The sequence below is a fragment of the Genypterus blacodes genome, unplaced genomic scaffold, assembly GCF_046128005.1.
Source record: "Genypterus blacodes isolate CSIRO-AG114 ecotype Tasmania unplaced genomic scaffold, CSIRO-AGI_Gbla_v1 ptg000039l_1, whole genome shotgun sequence".
In the NCBI taxonomy this organism is placed as follows: Eukaryota; Metazoa; Chordata; class Actinopteri; order Ophidiiformes; family Ophidiidae; genus Genypterus; species Genypterus blacodes.
The window spans coordinates 8,443,124-8,460,821 of NW_027466852.1; the positions used below are offsets into that span (position 1 = coordinate 8,443,124).

General features: G+C 42.6%; 17 non-coding genes across 17 annotated transcripts; all 17 read right to left on the minus strand.

The window, feature by feature from the left end:
• Nucleotides 1–171: 171 nt before the first annotated feature.
• On the minus strand, nucleotides 172–285 carry LOC142998443 (U5 spliceosomal RNA). The gene has a single exon (XR_012962780.1). It is a non-coding gene; the product is annotated as a U5 spliceosomal RNA (small nuclear RNA).
• A 945-nt stretch (nucleotides 286–1,230) lies between these two features.
• Nucleotides 1,231–1,344, minus strand: LOC142998444 (U5 spliceosomal RNA). Its single transcript, XR_012962781.1, has one exon. It is a non-coding gene; the product is annotated as a U5 spliceosomal RNA (small nuclear RNA).
• Nucleotides 1,345–2,289: 945 nt separating this feature from the next.
• Nucleotides 2,290–2,403, minus strand: LOC142998570 (U5 spliceosomal RNA). The gene has a single exon (XR_012962881.1). It is a non-coding gene; the product is annotated as a U5 spliceosomal RNA (small nuclear RNA).
• A 945-nt stretch (nucleotides 2,404–3,348) lies between these two features.
• LOC142998417 (U5 spliceosomal RNA) lies at nucleotides 3,349–3,462 on the minus strand. The gene has a single exon (XR_012962754.1). It is a non-coding gene; the product is annotated as a U5 spliceosomal RNA (small nuclear RNA).
• A 945-nt stretch (nucleotides 3,463–4,407) lies between these two features.
• On the minus strand, nucleotides 4,408–4,521 carry LOC142998530 (U5 spliceosomal RNA). The gene has a single exon (XR_012962865.1). It is a non-coding gene; the product is annotated as a U5 spliceosomal RNA (small nuclear RNA).
• Nucleotides 4,522–5,466: 945 nt separating this feature from the next.
• LOC142998547 (U5 spliceosomal RNA) lies at nucleotides 5,467–5,580 on the minus strand. Its single transcript, XR_012962870.1, has one exon. It is a non-coding gene; the product is annotated as a U5 spliceosomal RNA (small nuclear RNA).
• Nucleotides 5,581–6,525: 945 nt separating this feature from the next.
• On the minus strand, nucleotides 6,526–6,638 carry LOC142998506 (U5 spliceosomal RNA). Its single transcript, XR_012962843.1, has one exon. It is a non-coding gene; the product is annotated as a U5 spliceosomal RNA (small nuclear RNA).
• A 945-nt stretch (nucleotides 6,639–7,583) lies between these two features.
• LOC142998445 (U5 spliceosomal RNA) lies at nucleotides 7,584–7,697 on the minus strand. The gene has a single exon (XR_012962782.1). It is a non-coding gene; the product is annotated as a U5 spliceosomal RNA (small nuclear RNA).
• Nucleotides 7,698–8,642: 945 nt separating this feature from the next.
• Nucleotides 8,643–8,756, minus strand: LOC142998446 (U5 spliceosomal RNA). The gene has a single exon (XR_012962783.1). It is a non-coding gene; the product is annotated as a U5 spliceosomal RNA (small nuclear RNA).
• A 945-nt stretch (nucleotides 8,757–9,701) lies between these two features.
• LOC142998448 (U5 spliceosomal RNA) lies at nucleotides 9,702–9,815 on the minus strand. The gene has a single exon (XR_012962785.1). It is a non-coding gene; the product is annotated as a U5 spliceosomal RNA (small nuclear RNA).
• Nucleotides 9,816–10,760: 945 nt separating this feature from the next.
• On the minus strand, nucleotides 10,761–10,874 carry LOC142998415 (U5 spliceosomal RNA). Its single transcript, XR_012962752.1, has one exon. It is a non-coding gene; the product is annotated as a U5 spliceosomal RNA (small nuclear RNA).
• A 945-nt stretch (nucleotides 10,875–11,819) lies between these two features.
• Nucleotides 11,820–11,933, minus strand: LOC142998449 (U5 spliceosomal RNA). The gene has a single exon (XR_012962786.1). It is a non-coding gene; the product is annotated as a U5 spliceosomal RNA (small nuclear RNA).
• Nucleotides 11,934–12,878: 945 nt separating this feature from the next.
• Nucleotides 12,879–12,992, minus strand: LOC142998505 (U5 spliceosomal RNA). The gene has a single exon (XR_012962842.1). It is a non-coding gene; the product is annotated as a U5 spliceosomal RNA (small nuclear RNA).
• A 945-nt stretch (nucleotides 12,993–13,937) lies between these two features.
• Nucleotides 13,938–14,049, minus strand: LOC142998553 (U5 spliceosomal RNA). The gene has a single exon (XR_012962874.1). It is a non-coding gene; the product is annotated as a U5 spliceosomal RNA (small nuclear RNA).
• A 946-nt stretch (nucleotides 14,050–14,995) lies between these two features.
• Nucleotides 14,996–15,109, minus strand: LOC142998450 (U5 spliceosomal RNA). The gene has a single exon (XR_012962787.1). It is a non-coding gene; the product is annotated as a U5 spliceosomal RNA (small nuclear RNA).
• A 945-nt stretch (nucleotides 15,110–16,054) lies between these two features.
• On the minus strand, nucleotides 16,055–16,168 carry LOC142998498 (U5 spliceosomal RNA). Its single transcript, XR_012962835.1, has one exon. It is a non-coding gene; the product is annotated as a U5 spliceosomal RNA (small nuclear RNA).
• Nucleotides 16,169–17,113: 945 nt separating this feature from the next.
• Nucleotides 17,114–17,227, minus strand: LOC142998416 (U5 spliceosomal RNA). Its single transcript, XR_012962753.1, has one exon. It is a non-coding gene; the product is annotated as a U5 spliceosomal RNA (small nuclear RNA).
• Between the last annotated feature and the right edge of the window lie 471 nt (nucleotides 17,228–17,698).

A 17,698-nucleotide genomic window follows, 5' to 3' on the forward strand; every position in this document is an offset into this window, starting at 1 on the left:
TTGCTAGAATATTTGCTCATTCAATGATGTCCTTTCAAACTACATTTGTTTCTACTAACGCTTGAAGCAAGGATGCTGACCCGTACACATGCTTGGGTCAGCCATTCGACCTCGAGGAGAGTGAGACAGCTTGAGGAGGTGTCAACAAATTGATATTGAACAGGTATGGGAGCCCTGCAGCAAAGCAGGGAATCAAAAATTATTCGATACTCTTATTGCTCCTCTCCACGGAAATCTTTAGTAAAAGGCGAAAGATTTATACGGATTGAAGAGAACACAGAGTGGATATGTGCAAAACCTCCAACGCAACTAGCCCACATTGAATCCTTGGTACCTTCTGTTATGGTTCTTCAAAAATGCATCGTCAGAACACAGTGAGAGAAATAAACGTTCCTCCTCAGCTATTGTCAAAAAGGAGAGAAGCACCACCTGACAAAGGCCTCTGCCCTACAATATAGGTGAAGAGAAACACGTGATTCTCACTCACAGCCTTTTAGACGTGTCAATTATGCTAGTAGCTAGGCTTATTGCCACAGAATCTCCTCTCTGTCAGTCTGGTCTTTCTTCAGTTCTAAATCAATAGCATCGGCGACAGATATCTGCCGCAGTTATATAGCAAATTGAAACCAAGTCCAACTTTGTGGTGTTGTAGACATTAGCATCTAGTCTACAGAGCTTGATCCAGGTCCTTAAGACCTGACCTTTAAATAGATTTGTAAGGGAAAAGCAATACAACAAGATTTGAGGAAAAGGCAAAAGATTTATACCATGTGAAGAGGGCCAGCAGCCAAGTCAGGGTGAAAGCGCTGACTAAAGGATCCAGTTTTCAGTGTCAGTACCTTCTTTTGTGGTGCATGACAGATGGATTGTGGGAATCCTGTTGCCCCGCCTCGGTTTCTGGAAAAGAAGCTTTCTCCTCAATGATGTTGCAATCTGTTTCAAAAAAAGAAGGAAACTTTATCTGGTCAAAGTCCTCAGGTACACATGTTAAATGAAGACACACTTGTTTCTCACCTGGTAGTCTGATAACACTCGCAATGATATTGGCAGGAAGGCTGCTTGCTAGAATATTTGCTCATTCAATGATGTCCTTTCAAACTACATTTGTTTCTACTAACGCTTGAAGCAAGGATGCTGACCCGTACACATGCTTGGGTCGGCCATTCGACCTCGAGGAGAGTGAGACAGCTTGAGGAGGTGTCAACAAATTGATATTGTACAGGTATGGAAGCCCTGCAGCAAAGCAGGGAATCAAAAATTATTCGATACTCTTATTGCTCCTCTCCACGGAAATCTTTAGTAAAAGGCGAAAGATTTATACGGATTGAAGAGAACACAGAGTGGATATGTGCAAAACCTCCAACGCAACTAGCCCACATTGAATCCTTGGTACCTTCTGTTATGGTTCTTCAAAAATGCATCGTCAGAACACAGTGAGAGAAATAAACGTTCCTCCTCAGCTATTGTCAAAAAGGAGAGAAGCACCACCTGACAAAGGCCTCTGCCCTACAATATAGGTGAAGAGAAACACGTGATTCTCACTCACAGCCTTTTAGACGTGTCAATTATGCTAGTAGCTAGGCTTATTGCCACAGAATCTCCTCTCTGTCAGTCTGGTCTTTCTTCAGTTCTAAATCAATAGCATCGGCGACAGATATCTGCCGCAGTGATATAGCAAATTGAAACCAAGTCCAACTTTGTGGTGTTGTAGACATTAGCATCTAGTCTACAGAGCTTGATCCAGGTCCTTAAGACCTGACCTTTAAATAGATTTGTAAGGGAAAAGCAATACAACAAGATTTGAGGAAAAGGCAAAAGATTTATACCATGTGAAGAGGGCCAGCAGCCAAGTTAGGGTGAAAGCGCTGACTAAAGGATCCAGTTTTCAGTGTCAGTACCTTCTTTTGTGGTGCATGACAGATGGATTGTGGGAATCCTGTTGCCCCGCCTCGGTTTCTGGAAAAGAAGCTTTCTCCTCAATGATGTTGCAATCTGTTTCAACAAAAGAAGGAAACTTTATCTGGTCAAAGTCCTCAGGTACACATGTTAAATGAAGACACACTTGTTTCTCACCTGGTAGTCTGATAACACTCGCAATGATATTGGCAGGAAGGCTGCTTGCTAGAATATTTGCTCATTCAATGATGTCCTTTCAAACTACATTTGTTTCTACTAACGCTTGAAGCAAGGATGCTGACCCGTACGCATGCTTGGGTCAGCCATTCGACCTCGAGGGGAGTGAGACAGCTTGAGGAGGTGTCAACATATTGATATTGTACAGGTATGGAAGCCCTGCGGCAAAGCAGGGAATCAAAAATTATTCGATCCTCTTATTGCTCCTCTCCACGGAAAGCTTTAGTAAAAGGCGAAAGATTTATACGGATTGAAGAGAACACAGAGTGGATATGTGCAAAACCTCCAACGCAACTAGCCCACATTGAATCCTTGGTACCTTCTGTTATGGTTCTTCAAAAATGCATCGTCAGAACACAGTGAGAGAAATAAACGTTCCTCCTCAGCTATTGTCAAAAAGGAGAGAAGCACCACCTGACAAAGGCCTCTGCCCTACAATATAGGTGAAGAGAAACACGTGATTCTCACTCACAGCCTTTTAGACGTGTCAATTATGCTAGTAGCTAGGCTTATTGCCACAGAATCTCCTCTCTGTCAGTCTGGTCTTTCTTCAGTTCTAAATCAATAGCATCGGCGACAGATATCTGCCACAGTGATATAGCAAATTGAAACCAAGTCCAACTTTCTGGTGTTGTAGACATTAGCATCTAGTCTACAGAGCTTGATCCAGGTCCTTAAGACCTGACCTTTAAATAGATTTGTAAGGGAAAAGCAATACAACAAGATTTGAGGAAAAGGCAAAAGATTTATACCATGTGAAGAGGGCCAGCAGCCAAGTCAGGGTGAAAGCACTGACTAAAGGATCCAGTTTTCAGTGTCAGTACCTTCTTTTGTGGTGCATGACAGATGGATTGTGGGAATCCTGTTGCCCCGCCTCGGTTTCTGGAAAAGAAGCTTTCTCCTCAATGATGTTGCAATCTGTTTCAAAAAAAGAAGGAAACTTTATCTGGTCAAAGTCCTCAGGTACACATGTTAAATGAAGACACACTTGTTTCTCACCTGGTAGTCTGATAACACTCGCAATGATATTGGCAGGAAGGCTGCTTGCTAGAATATTTGCTCATTCAATGATGTCCTTTCAAACTACATTTGTTTCTACTAACGCTTGAAGCAAGGATGCTGACCCGTACACATGCTTGGGTCAGCCATTCGACCTCGAGGAGAGTGAGACAGCTTGAGGAGGTGTCAACAAATTGATATTGAACAGGTATGGGAGCCCTGCAGCAAAGCAGGGAATCAAAAATTATTCCATACTCTTATTGCTCCTCTCCACGGAAATCTTTAGTAAAAGGCGAAAGATTTATACGGAATGAAGAGAACACAGAGTGGATATGTGCAAAACCTCCAACGCAACTAGCCCACATTGAATCCTTGGTACCTTCTGTTATGGTTCTTCAAAAATGCATCGTCAGAACACAGTGAGAGAAATAAACGTTCCTCCTCAGCTATTGTCAAAAAGGAGAGAAGCACCACCTGACAAAGGCCTCTGCCCTACAATATAGGTGAAGAGAAACACGTGATTCTCACTCACAGCCTTTTAGACGTGTCAATTATGCTAGTAGCTAGGCTTATTGCCACAGAATCTCCTCTCTGTCAGTCTGGTCTTTCTTCAGTTCTAAATCAATAGCATCGGCGACAGATATCTGCCACAGTGATATAGCAAATTGAAACCAAGTCCAACTTTCTGGTGTTGTAGACATTAGCATCTAGTCTACAGAGCTTGATCCAGGTCCTTAAGACCTGACCTTTAAATAGATTTGTAAGGGAAAAGCAATACAACAAGATTTGAGGAAAAGGCAAAAGATTTATACCATGTGAAGAGGGCCAGCAGCCAAGTTAGGGTGAAAGCGCTGACTAAAGGATCCAGTTTTCAGTGTCAGTACCTTCTTTTGTGGTGCATGACAGATGGATTGTGGGAATCCTGTTGCCCCGCCTCGGTTTCTGGAAAAGAAGCTTTCTCCTCAATGATGTTGCAATCTGTTTCAAAAAAAGAAGGAAACTTTATCTGGTCAAAGTCCTCAGGTACACATGTTAAATGAAGACACACTTGTTTCTCACCTGGTAGTCTGATAACACTCGCAATGATATTGGCAGGAAGGCTGCTTGCTAGAATATTTGCTCATTCAATGATGTCCTTTCAAACTACATTTGTTTCTACTAACGCTTGAAGCAAGGATGCTGACCCGTACACATGCTTGGGTCAGCCATTCGACCTCGAGGAGAGTGAGACAGCTTGAGGAGGTGTCAACAAATTGATATTGAACAGGTATGGGAGCCCTGCAGCAAAGCAGGGAATAGAAAATTATTCGATACTCTTATTGCTCCTCTCCACGGAAATCTTTAGTAAAAGGCGAAAGATTTATACGGATTGAAGAGAACACAGAGTGGATATGTGCAAAACCTCCAACGCAACTAGCCCACATTGAATCCTTGGTACCTTCTGTTATGGTTCTTCAAAAATGCATCGTCAGAACACAGTGAGAGAAATAAACGTTCCTCCTCAGCTATTGTCAAAAAGGAGAGAAGCACCACCTGACAAAGGCCTCTGCCCTACAATATAGGTGAAGAGAAACACGTGATTCTCACTCACAGCCTTTTAGACGTGTCAATTATGCTAGTAGCTAGGCTTATTGCCACAGAATCTCCTCTCTGTCAGTCTGGTCTTTCTTCAGTTCTAAATCAATAGCATCGGCGACAGATATCTGCCGCAGTTATATAGCAAATTGAAACCAAGTCCAACTTTGTGGTGTTGTAGACATTAGCATCCAGTCTACAGAGCTTGATCCAGGTCCTTAAGACCTGACCTTTAAATAGATTTGTAAGGGAAAAGCAATACAACAAGATTTGAGGAAAAGGCAAAAGATTTATACCATGTGAAGAGGGCCAGCAGCCAAGTCAGGGTGAAAGCGCTGACTAAAGGATCCAGTTTTCAGTGTCAGTACCTTCTTTTGTGGTGCATGACAGATGGATTGTGGGAATCCTGTTGCCCCGCCTCGGTTTCTGGAAAAGAAGCTTTCTCCTCAATGATGTTGCAATCTGTTTCAAAAAAAGAAGGAAACTTTATCTGGTCAAAGTCCTCAGGTACACATGTTAAATGAAGACACACTTGTTTCTCACCTGGTAGTCTGATAACACTCGCAATGATATTGGCAGGAAGGCTGCTTGCTAGAATATTTGCTCATTCAATGATGTCCTTTCAAACTACATTTGTTTCTACTAACGCTTGAAGCAAGGATGCTGACCCGTACACATGCTTGGGTCGGCCATTCGACCTCGAGGAGAGTGAGACAGCTTGAGGAGGTGTCAACAAATTGATATTGTACAGGTATGGAAGCCCTGCAGCAAAGCAGGGAATCAAAAATTATTCGATACTCTTATTGCTCCTCTCCACGGAAATCTTTACTAAAAGGCGAAAGATTTATACGGATTGAAGAGAACACAGAGTGGATATGTGCAAAACCTCCAACGCAACTAGCCCACATTGAATCCTTGGTACCTTCTGTTATGGTTCTTCAAAAATGCATCGTCAGAACACAGTGAGAGAAATAAACGTTCCTCCTCAGCTATTGTCAAAAAGGAGAGAAGCACCACCTGACAAAGGCCTCTGCCCTACAATATAGGTGAAGAGAAACACGTGATTCTCACTCACAGCCTTTTAGACGTGTCAATTATGCTAGTAGCTAGGCTTATTGCCACAGAATCTCCTCTCTGTCAGTCTGGTCTTTCTTCAGTTCTAAATCAATAGCATCGGCGACGGATATCTGCCGCAGTGATATAGCAAATTGAAACCAAGTCCAACTTTCTGGTGTTGTAGACATTAGCATCTAGTCTACAGAGCTTGATCCAGGTCCTTAAGACCTGACCTTTAAATAGATTTGTAAGGGAAAAGCAATACAACAAGATTTGAGGAAAAGGCAAAAGATTTATACCATGTGAAGAGGGCCAGCAGCCAAGTTAGGGTGAAAGCGCTGACTAAAGGATCCAGTTTTCAGTGTCAGTACCTTCTTTTGTGGTGCATGACAGATGGATTGTGGGAATCCTGTTGCCCCGCCTCGGTTTCTGGAAAAGAAGCTTTCTCCTCAATGATGTTGCAATCTGTTTCAAAAAAAGAAGGAAACTTTATCTGGTCAAAGTCCTCAGGTACACATGTTAAATGAAGACACACTTGTTTCTCACCTGGTAGTCTGATAACACTCGCAATGATATTGGCAGGAAGGCTGCTTGCTAGAATATTTGCTCATTCAATGATGTCCTTTCAAACTACATTTGTTTCTACTAACGCTTGAAGCAAGGATGCTGACCCGTACACATGCTTGGGTCAGCCATTCGACCTCGAGGAGAGTGAGACAGCTTGAGGAGGTGTCAACAAATTGATATTGAACAGGTATGGGAGCCCTGCAGCAAAGCAGGGAATCAAAAATTATTCGATACTCTTATTGCTCCTCTCCACGGAAATCTTTAGTAAAAGGCGAAAGATTTATACGAGTGGAGAGAACACAGAGTGGATATGTGCAAAACCTCCAACGCAACTAGCCCACATTGAATCCTTGGTACCTTCTGTTATGGTTCTTCAAAAATGCATCGTCAGAACACAGTGAGAGAAATAAACGTTCCTCCTCAGCTATTGTCAAAAAGGAGAGAAGCACCACCTGACAAAGGCCTCTGCCCTACAATATAGGTGAAGAGAAACACGTGATTCTCACTCACAGCCTTTTAGACGTGTCAATTATGCTAGTAGCTAGGCTTATTGCCACAGAATCTCCTCTCTGTCAGTCTGGTCTTTCTTCAGTTCTAAATCAATAGCATCGGCTACAGATATCTGCCGCAGTTATATAGCAAATTGAAACCAAGTCCAACTTTCTGGTGTTGTAGACATTAGCATCTAGTCTACAGAGCTTGATCCAGGTCCTTAAGACCTGACCTTTAAATAGATTTGTAAGGGAAAAGCAATACAACAAGATTTGAGGAAAAGGCAAAAGATTTATACCATGTGAAGAGGGCCAGCAGCCAAGTCAGGGTGAAAGCGCTGACTAAAGGATCCAGTTTTCAGTGTCAGTACCTTCTTTTGTGGTGCATGACAGATGGATTGTGGGAATCCTGTTGCCCCGCCTCGGTTTCTGGAAAAGAAGCTTTCTCCTCAATGATGTTGCAATCTGTTTCAAAAAAAGAAGGAAACTTTATCTGGTCAAAGTCCTCAGGTACACATGTTAAATGAAGACACACTTGTTTCTCACCTGGTAGTCTGATAACACTCGCAATGATATTGGCAGGAAGGCTGCTTGCTAGAATATTTGCTCATTCAATGATGTCCTTTCAAACTACATTTGTTTCTACTAACGCTTGAAGCAAGGATGCTGACCCGTACACATGCTTGGGTCGGCCATTCGACCTCGAGGAGAGTGAGACAGCTTGAGGAGGTGTCAACAAATTGATATTGTACAGGTATGGAAGCCCTGCAGCAAAGCAGGGAATCAAAAATTATTCGATACTCTTATTGCTCCTCTCCACGGAAATCTTTAGTAAAAGGCGAAAGATTTATACGGATTGAAGAGAACACAGAGTGGATATGTGCAAAACCTCCAACGCAACTAGCCCACATTGAATCCTTGGTACCTTCTGTTATGGTTCTTCAAAAATGCATCGTCAGAACACAGTGAGAGAAATAAACGTTCCTCCTCAGCTATTGTCAAAAAGGAGAGAAGCACCACCTGACAAAGGCCTCTGCCCTACAATATAGGTGAAGAGAAACACGTGATTCTCACTCACAGCCTTTTAGACGTGTCAATTATGCTAGTAGCTAGGCTTATTGCCACAGAATCTCCTCTCTGTCAGTCTGGTCTTTCTTCAGTTCTAAATCAATAGCATCGGCGACGGATATCTGCCGCAGTGATATAGCAAATTGAAACCAAGTCCAACTTTCTGGTGTTGTAGACATTAGCATCTAGTCTACAGAGCTTGATCCAGGTCCTTAAGACCTGACCTTTAAATAGATTTGTAAGGGAAAAGCAATACAACAAGATTTGAGGAAAAGGCAAAAGATTTATACCATGTGAAGAGGGCCAGCAGCCAAGTTAGGGTGAAAGCGCTGACTAAAGGATCCAGTTTTCAGTGTCAGTACCTTCTTTTGTGGTGCATGACAGATGGATTGTGGGAATCCGGTTGCCCCGCCTCGGTTTCTGGAAAAGAAGCTTTCTCCTCAATGATGTTGCAATCTGTTTCAAAAAAAGAAGGAAACTTTATCTGGTCAAAGTCCTCAGGTACACATGTTAAATGAAGACACACTTGTTTCTCACCTGGTAGTCTGATAACACTCGCAATGATATTGGCAGGAAGGCTGCTTGCTAGAATATTTGCTCATTCAATGATGTCCTTTCAAACTACATTTGTTTCTACTAACGCTTGAAGCAAGGATGCTGACCCGTACACATGCTTGGGTCGGCCATTCGACCTCGAGGAGAGTGAGACAGCTTGAGGAGGTGTCAACAAATTGATATTGAACAGGTATGGGAGCCCTGCAGCAAAGCAGGGAATCAAAAATTATTCGATACTCTTATTGCTCCTCTCCACGGAAATCTTTAGTAAAAGGCGAAAGATTTATACGGATTGAAGAGAACACAGAGTGGATATGTGCAAAACCTCCAACGCAACTAGCCCACATTGAATCCTTGGTACCTTCTGTTATGGTTCTTCAAAAATGCATCGTCAGAACACAGTGAGAGAAATAAACGTTCCTCCTCAGCTATTGTCAAAAAGGAGAGAAGCACCACCTGACAAAGGCCTCTGCCCTACAATATAGGTGAAGAGAAACACGTGATTCTCACTCACAGCCTTTTAGACGTGTCAATTATGCTAGTAGCTAGGCTTATTGCCACAGAATCTCCTCTCTGTCAGTCTGGTCTTTCTTCAGTTCTAAATCAATAGCATCGGCGACAGATATCTGCCACAGTGATATAGCAAATTGAAACCAAGTCCAACTTTCTGGTGTTGTAGACATTAGCATCTAGTCTACAGAGCTTGATCCAGGTCCTTAAGACCTGACCTTTAAATAGATTTGTAAGGGAAAAGCAATACAACAAGATTTGAGGAAAAGGCAAAAGATTTATACCATGTGAAGAGGGCCAGCAGCCAAGTTAGGGTGAAAGCGCTGACTAAAGGATCCAGTTTTCAGTGTCAGTACCTTCTTTTGTGGTGCATGACAGATGGATTGTGGGAATCCTGTTGCCCCGCCTCGGTTTCTGGAAAAGAAGCTTTCTCCTCAATGATGTTGCAATCTGTTTCAAAAAAAGAAGGAAACTTTATCTGGTCAAAGTCCTCAGGTACACATGTTAAATGAAGACACACTTGTTTCTCACCTGGTAGTCTGATAACACTCGCAATGATATTGGCAGGAAGGCTGCTTGCTAGAATATTTGCTCATTCAATGATGTCCTTTCAAACTACATTTGTTTCTACTAACGCTTGAAGCAAGGATGCTGACCCGTACACATGCTTGGGTCGGCCATTCGACCTCGAGGAGAGTGAGACAGCTTGAGGAGGTGTCAACAAATTGATATTGTACAGGTATGGAAGCCCTGCAGCAAAGCAGGGAATCAAAAATTATTCGATACTCTTATTGCTCCTCTCCACGGAAATCTTTAGTAAAAGGCGAAAGATTTATACGGATTGAAGAGAACACAGAGTGGATATGTGCAAAACCTCCAACGCAACTATCCCACATTGAATCCTTGGTACCTTCTGTTATGGTTCTTCAAAAATGCATCGTCAGAACACAGTGAGAGAAATAAACGTTCCTCCTCAGCTATTGTCAAAAAGGAGAGAAGCACCACCTGACAAAGGCCTCTGCCCTACAATATAGGTGAAGAGAAACACGTGATTCTCACTCACAGCCTTTTAGACGTGTCAATTATGCTAGTAGCTAGGCTTATTGCCACAGAATCTCCTCTCTGTCAGTCTGGTCTTTCTTCAGTTCTAAATCAATAGCATCGGCGACAGATATCTGCCGCAGTGATATAGCAAATTGAAACCAAGTCCAACTTTGTGGTGTTGTAGACATTAGCATCTAGTCTACAGAGCTTGATCCAGGTCCTTAAGACCTGACCTTTAAATAGATTTGTAAGGGAAAAGCAATACAACAAGATTTGAGGAAAAGGCAAAAGATTTATACCATGTGAAGAGGGCCAGCAGCCAAGTTAGGGTGAAAGCGCTGACTAAAGGATCCAGTTTTCAGTGTCAGTACCTTCTTTTGTGGTGCATGACAGATGGATTGTGGGAATCCTGTTGCCCCGCCTCGGTTTCTGGAAAAGAAGCTTTCTCCTCAATGATGTTGCAATCTGTTTCAAAAAAAGAAGGAAACTTTATCTGGTCAAAGTCCTCAGGTACACATGTTAAATGAAGACACACTTGTTTCTCACCTGGTAGTCTGATAACACTCGCAATGATATTGGCAGGAAGGCTGCTTGCTAGAATATTTGCTCATTCAATGATGTCCTTTCAAACTACATTTGTTTCTACTAACGCTTGAAGCAAGGATGCTGACCCGTACACATGCTTGGGTCAGCCATTCGACCTCGAGGAGAGTGAGACAGCTTGAGGAGGTGTCAACAAATTGATATTGAACAGGTATGGGAGCCCTGCAGCAAAGCAGGGAATCAAAAATTATTCGATACTCTTATTGCTCCTCTCCACGGAAATCTTTAGTAAAAGGCGAAAGATTTATACGGAATGAAGAGAACACAGAGTGGATATGTGCAAAACCTCCAACGCAACTAGCCCACATTGAATCCTTGGTACCTTCTGTTATGGTTCTTCAAAAATGCATCGTCAGAACACAGTGAGAGAAATAAACGTTCCTCCTCAGCTATTGTCAAAAAGGAGAGAAGCACCACCTGACAAAGGCCTCTGCCCTACAATATAGGTGAAGAGAAACACGTGATTCTCACTCACAGCCTTTTAGACGTGTCAATTATGCTAGTAGCTAGGCTTATTGCCACAGAATCTCCTCTCTGTCAGTCTGGTCTTTCTTCAGTTCTAAATCAATAGCATCGGCGACAGATATCTGCCACAGTGATATAGCAAATTGAAACCAAGTCCAACTTTCTGGTGTTGTAGACATTAGCATCTAGTCTACAGAGCTTGATCCAGGTCCTTAAGACCTGACCTTTAAATAGATTTGTAAGGGAAAAGCAATACAACAAGATTTGAGGAAAAGGCAAAAGATTTATACCATGTGAAGAGGGCCAGCAGCCAAGTTAGGGTGAAAGCGCTGACTAAAGGATCCAGTTTTCAGTGTCAGTACCTTCTTTTGTGGTGCATGACAGATGGATTGTGGGAATCCTGTTGCCCCGCCTCGGTTTCTGGAAAAGAAGCTTTCTCCTCAATGATGTTGCAATCTGTTTCAAAAAAAGAAGGAAACTTTATCTGGTCAAAGTCCTCAGGTACACATGTTAAATGAAGACACACTTGTTTCTCACCTGGTAGTCTGATAACACTCGCAATGATATTGGCAGGAAGGCTGCTTGCTAGAATATTTGCTCATTCAATGATGTCCTTTCAAACTACATTTGTTTCTACTAACGCTTGAAGCAAGGATGCTGACCCGTACACATGCTTGGGTCAGCCATTCGACCTCGAGGAGAGTGAGACAGCTTGAGGAGGTGTCAACAAATTGATATTGAACAGGTATGGGAGCCCTGCAGCAAAGCAGGGAATCAAAAATTATTCGATACTCTTATTGCTCCTCTCCACGGAAATCTTTAGTAAAAGGCGAAAGATTTATACGGATTGAAGAGAACACAGAGTGGATATGTGCAAAACCTCCAACGCAACTAGCCCACATTGAATCCTTGGTACCTTCTGTTATGGTTCTTCAAAAATGCATCGTCAGAACACAGTGAGAGAAATAAACGTTCCTCCTCAGCTATTGTCAAAAAGGAGAGAAGCACCACCTGACAAAGGCCTCTGCCCTACAATATAGGTGAAGAGAAACACGTGATTCTCACTCACAGCCTTTTAGACGTGTCAATTATGCTAGTAGCTAGGCTTATTGCCACAGAATCTCCTCTCTGTCAGTCTGGTCTTTCTTCAGTTCTAAATCAATAGCATCGGCGACAGATATCTGCCGCAGTTATATAGCAAATTGAAACCAAGTCCAACTTTGTGGTGTTGTAGACATTAGCATCCAGTCTACAGAGCTTGATCCAGGTCCTTAAGACCTGACCTTTAAATAGATTTGTAAGGGAAAAGCAATACAACAAGATTTGAGGAAAAGGCAAAAGATTTATACCATGTGAAGAGGGCCAGCAGCCAAGTCAGGGTGAAAGCGCTGACTAAAGGATCCAGTTTTCAGTGTCAGTACCTTCTTTTGTGGTGCATGACAGATGGATTGTGGGAATCCTGTTGCCCCGCCTCGGTTTCTGGAAAAGAAGCTTTCTCCTCAATGATGTTGCAATCTGTTTCAAAAAAAGAAGGAAACTTTATCTGGTCAAAGTCCTCAGGTACACATGTTAAATGAAGACACACTTGTTTCTCACCTGGTAGTCTGATAACACTCGCAATGATATTGGCAGGAAGGCTGCTTGCTAGAATATTTGCTCATTCAATGATGTCCTTTCAAACTACATTTGTTTCTACTAACGCTTGAAGCAAGGATGCTGACCCGTACACATGCTTGGGTCAGCCATTCGACCTCGAGGAGAGTGAGACAGCTTGAGGAGGTGTCAACAAATTGATATTGAACAGGTATGGGAGCCCTGCAGCAAAGCAGGGAATCAAAAATTATTCGATACTCTTATTGCTCCTCTCCACGGAAATCTTTAGTAAAAGGCGAAAGATTTATACGGATCGGAGAGAACACAGAGTGGATATGTGCAAAACCTCCAACGCAACTAGCCCACATTGAATCCTTGGTACCTTCTGTTATGGTTCTTCAAAAATGCATCGTCAGAACACAGTGAGAGAAATAAACGTTCCTCCTCAGCTATTGTCAAAAAGGAGAGAAGCACCACCTGACAAAGGCCTCTGCCCTACAATATAGGTGAAGAGAAACACGTGATTCTCACTCACAGCCTTTTAGACGTGTCAATTATGCTAGTAGCTAGGCTTATTGCCACAGAATCTCCTCTCTGTCAGTCTGGTCTTTCTTCAGTTCTAAATCAATAGCATCGGCGACAGATATCTGCCGCAGTTATATAGCAAATTGAAACCAAGTCCAACTTTCTGGTGTTGTAGACATTAGCATCTAGTCTACAGAGCTTGATCCAGGTCCTTAAGACCTGACCTTTAAATAGATTTGTAAGGGAAAAGCAATACAACAAGATTTGAGGAAAAGGCAAAAGATTTATACCATGTGAAGAGGGCCAGCAGCCAAGTCAGGGTGAAAGCGCTGACTAAAGGATCCAGTTTTCAGTGTCAGTACCTTCTTTTGTGGTGCATGACAGATGGATTGTGGGAATCCTGTTGCCCCGCCTCGGTTTCTGGAAAAGAAGCTTTCTCCTCAATGATGTTGCAATCTGTTTCAAAAAAAGAAGGAAACTTTATCTGGTCAAAGTCCTCAGGTACACATGTTAAATGAAGACACACTTGTTTCTCACCTGGTAGTCTGATAACACTCGCAATGATATTGGCAGGAAGGCTGCTTGCTAGAATATTTGCTCATTCAATGATGTCCTTTCAAACTACATTTGTTTCTACTAACGCTTGAAGCAAGGATGCTGACCCGTACACATGCTTGGGTCGGCCATTCGACCTCGAGGAGAGTGAGACAGCTTGAGGAGGTGTCAACAAATTGATATTGTACAGGTATGGAAGCCCTGCAGCAAAGCAGGGAATCAAAAATTATTCGATACTCTTATTGCTCCTCTCCACGGAAATCTTTAGTAAAAGGCGAAAGATTTATACGGATTGAAGAATCACAGAGTGGATATGTGCCAAACCTCCAACGCAACTAGCCCACATTGAATCCTTGGTACCTTCTGTTATGGTTCTTCAAAAATGCATCGTCAGAACACAGTGAGAGAAATAAACGTTCCTCCTCAGCTATTGTCAAAAAGGAGAGAAGCACCACCTGACAAAGGCCTCTGCCCTACAATATAGGTGAAGAGAAACACGTGATTCTCACTCACAGCCTTTTAGACGTGTCAATTATGCTAGTAGCTAGGCTTATTGCCACAGAATCTCCTCTCTGTCAGTCTGGTCTTTCTTCAGTTCTAAATCAATAGCATCGGCGACAGATATCTGCCACAGTGATATAGCAAATTGAAACCAAGTCCAACTTTCTGGTGTTGTAGACATTAGCATCTAGTCTACAGAGCTTGATCCAGGTCCTTAAGACCTGACCTTTAAATAGATTTGTAAGGGAAAAGCAATACAACAAGATTTGAGGAAAAGGCAAAAGATTTATACCATGTGAAGAGGGCCAGCAGCCAAGTTAGGGTGAAAGCGCTGACTAAAGGATCCAGTTTTCAGTGTCAGTACCTTCTTTTGTGGTGCATGACAGATGGATTGTGGGAATCCGGTTGCCCCGCCTCGGTTTCTGGAAAAGAAGCTTTCTCCTCAATGATGTTGCAATCTGTTTCAAAAAAAGAAGGAAACTTTATCTGGTCAAAGTCCTCAGGTACACATGTTAAATGAAGACACACTTGTTTCTCACCTGGTAGTCTGATAACACTCGCAATGATATTGGCAGGAAGGCTGCTTGCTAGAATATTTGCTCATTCAATGATGTCCTTTCAAACTACATTTGTTTCTACTAACGCTTGAAGCAAGGATGCTGACCCGTACACATGCTTGGGTCGGCCATTCGACCTCGAGGAGAGTGAGACAGCTTGAGGAGGTGTCAACAAATTGATATTGAACAGGTATGGGAGCCCTGCAGCAAAGCAGGGAATCAAAAATTATTCGATACTCTTATTGCTCCTCTCCACGGAAATCTTTAGTAAAAGGCGAAAGATTTATACGGATTGAAGAGAACACAGAGTGGATATGTGCAAAACCTCCAACGCAACTAGCCCACATTGAATCCTTGGTACCTTCTGTTATGGTTCTTCAAAAATGCATCGTCAGAACACAGTGAGAGAAATAAACGTTCCTCCTCAGCTATTGTCAAAAAGGAGAGAAGCACCACCTGACAAAGGCCTCTGCCCTACAATATAGGTGAAGAGAAACACGTGATTCTCACTCACAGCCTTTTAGACGTGTCAATTATGCTAGTAGCTAGGCTTATTGCCACAGAATCTCCTCTCTGTCAGTCTGGTCTTTCTTCAGTTCTAAATCAATAGCATCGGCGACAGATATCTGCCACAGTGATATAGCAAATTGAAACCAAGTCCAACTTTCTGGTGTTGTAGACATTAGCATCTAGTCTACAGAGCTTGATCCAGGTCCTTAAGACCTGACCTTTAAATAGATTTGTAAGGGAAAAGCAATACAACAAGATTTGAGGAAAAGGCAAAAGATTTATACCATGTGAAGAGGGCCAGCAGCCAAGTTAGGGTGAAAGCGCTGACTAAAGGATCCAGTTTTCAGTGTCAGTACCTTCTTTTGTGGTGCATGACAGATGGATTGTGGGAATCCTGTTGCCCCGCCTCGGTTTCTGGAAAAGAAGCTTTCTCCTCAATGATGTTGCAATCTGTTTCAAAAAAAGAAGGAAACTTTATCTGGTCAAAGTCCTCAGGTACACATGTTAAATGAAGACACACTTGTTTCTCACCTGGTAGTCTGATAACACTCGCAATGATATTGGCAGGAAGGCTGCTTGCTAGAATATTTGCTCATTCAATGATGTCCTTTCAAACTACATTTGTTTCTACTAACGCTTGAAGCAAGGATGCTGACCCGTACACATGCTTGGGTCGGCCATTCGACCTCGAGGAGAGTGAGACAGCTTGAGGAGGTGTCAACAAATTGATATTGTACAGGTATGGAAGCCCTGCAGCAAAGCAGGGAATCAAAAATTATTCGATACTCTTATTGCTCCTCTCCACGGAAATCTTTAGTAAAAGGCGAAAGATTTATACAGATTGAAGAGAACACAGAGTGGATATGTGCAAAACCTCCAACGCAACTATCCCACATTGAATCCTTGGTACCTTCTGTTATGGTTCTTCAAAAATGCATCGTCAGAACACAGTGAGAGAAATAAACGTTCCTCCTCAGCTATTGTCAAAAAGGAGAGAAGCACCACCTGACAAAGGCCTCTGCCCTACAATATAGGTGAAGAGAAACACGTGATTCTCACTCACAGCCTTTTAGACGTGTCAATTATGCTAGTAGCTAGGCTTATTGCCACAGAATCTCCTCTCTGTCAGTCTGGTCTTTCTTCAGTTCTAAATCAATAGCATCGGCGACAGATATCTGCCACAGTGATATAGCAAATTGAAACCAAGTCCAACTTTCTGGTGTTGTAGACATTAGCATCTAGTCTACAGAGCTTGATCCAGGTCCTTAAGACCTGACCTTTAAATAGATTTGTAAGGGAAAAGCAATACAACAAGATTTGAGGAAAAGGCAAAAGATTTATACCATGTGAAGAGGGCCAGCAGCCAAGTTAGGGTGAAAGCGCTGACTAAAGGATCCAGTTTTCAGTGTCAGTACCTTCTTTTGTGGTGCATGACAGATGGATTGTGGGAATCCTGTTGCCCCGCCTCGGTTTCTGGAAAAGAAGCTTTCTCCTCAATGATGTTGCAATCTGTTTCAAAAAAAGAAGGAAACTTTATCTGGTCAAAGTCCTCAGGTACACATGTTAAATGAAGACACACTTGTTTCTCACCTGGTAGTCTGATAACACTCGCAATGATATTGGCAGGAAGGCTGCTTGCTAGAATATTTGCTCATTCAATGATGTCCTTTCAAACTACATTTGTTTCTACTAACGCTTGAAGCAAGGATGCTGACCCGTACACATGCTTGGGTCAGCCATTCGACCTCGAGGAGAGTGAGACAGCTTGAGGAGGTGTCAACAAATTGATATTGAACAGGTATGGGAGCCCTGCAGCAAAGCAGGGAATCAAAAATTATTCGATACTCTTATTGCTCCTCTCCACGGAAATCTTTAGTAAAAGGCGAAAGATTTATACGGAATGAAGAGAACACAGAGTGGATATGTGCAAAACCTCCAACGCAACTAGCCCACATTGAATCCTTGGTACCTTCTGTTATGGTTCTTCAAAAATGCATCGTCAGAACACAGTGAGAGAAATAAACGTTCCTCCTCAGCTATTGTCAAAAAGGAGAGAAGCACCACCTGACAAAGGCCTCTGCCCTACAATATAGGTGAAGAGAAACACGTGATTCTCACTCACAGCCTTTTAGACGTGTCAATTATGCTAGTAGCTAGGCTTATTGCCACAGAATCTCCTCTCTGTCAGTCTGGTCTTTCTTCAGTTCTAAATCAATAGCATCGGCGACAGATATCTGCCACAGTGATATAGCAAATTGAAACCAAGTCCAACTTTCTGGTGTTGTAGACATTAGCATCTAGTCTACAGAGCTTGATCCAGGTCCTTAAGACCTGACCTTTAAATAGATTTGTAAGGGAAAAGCAATACAACAAGATTTGAGGAAAAGGCAA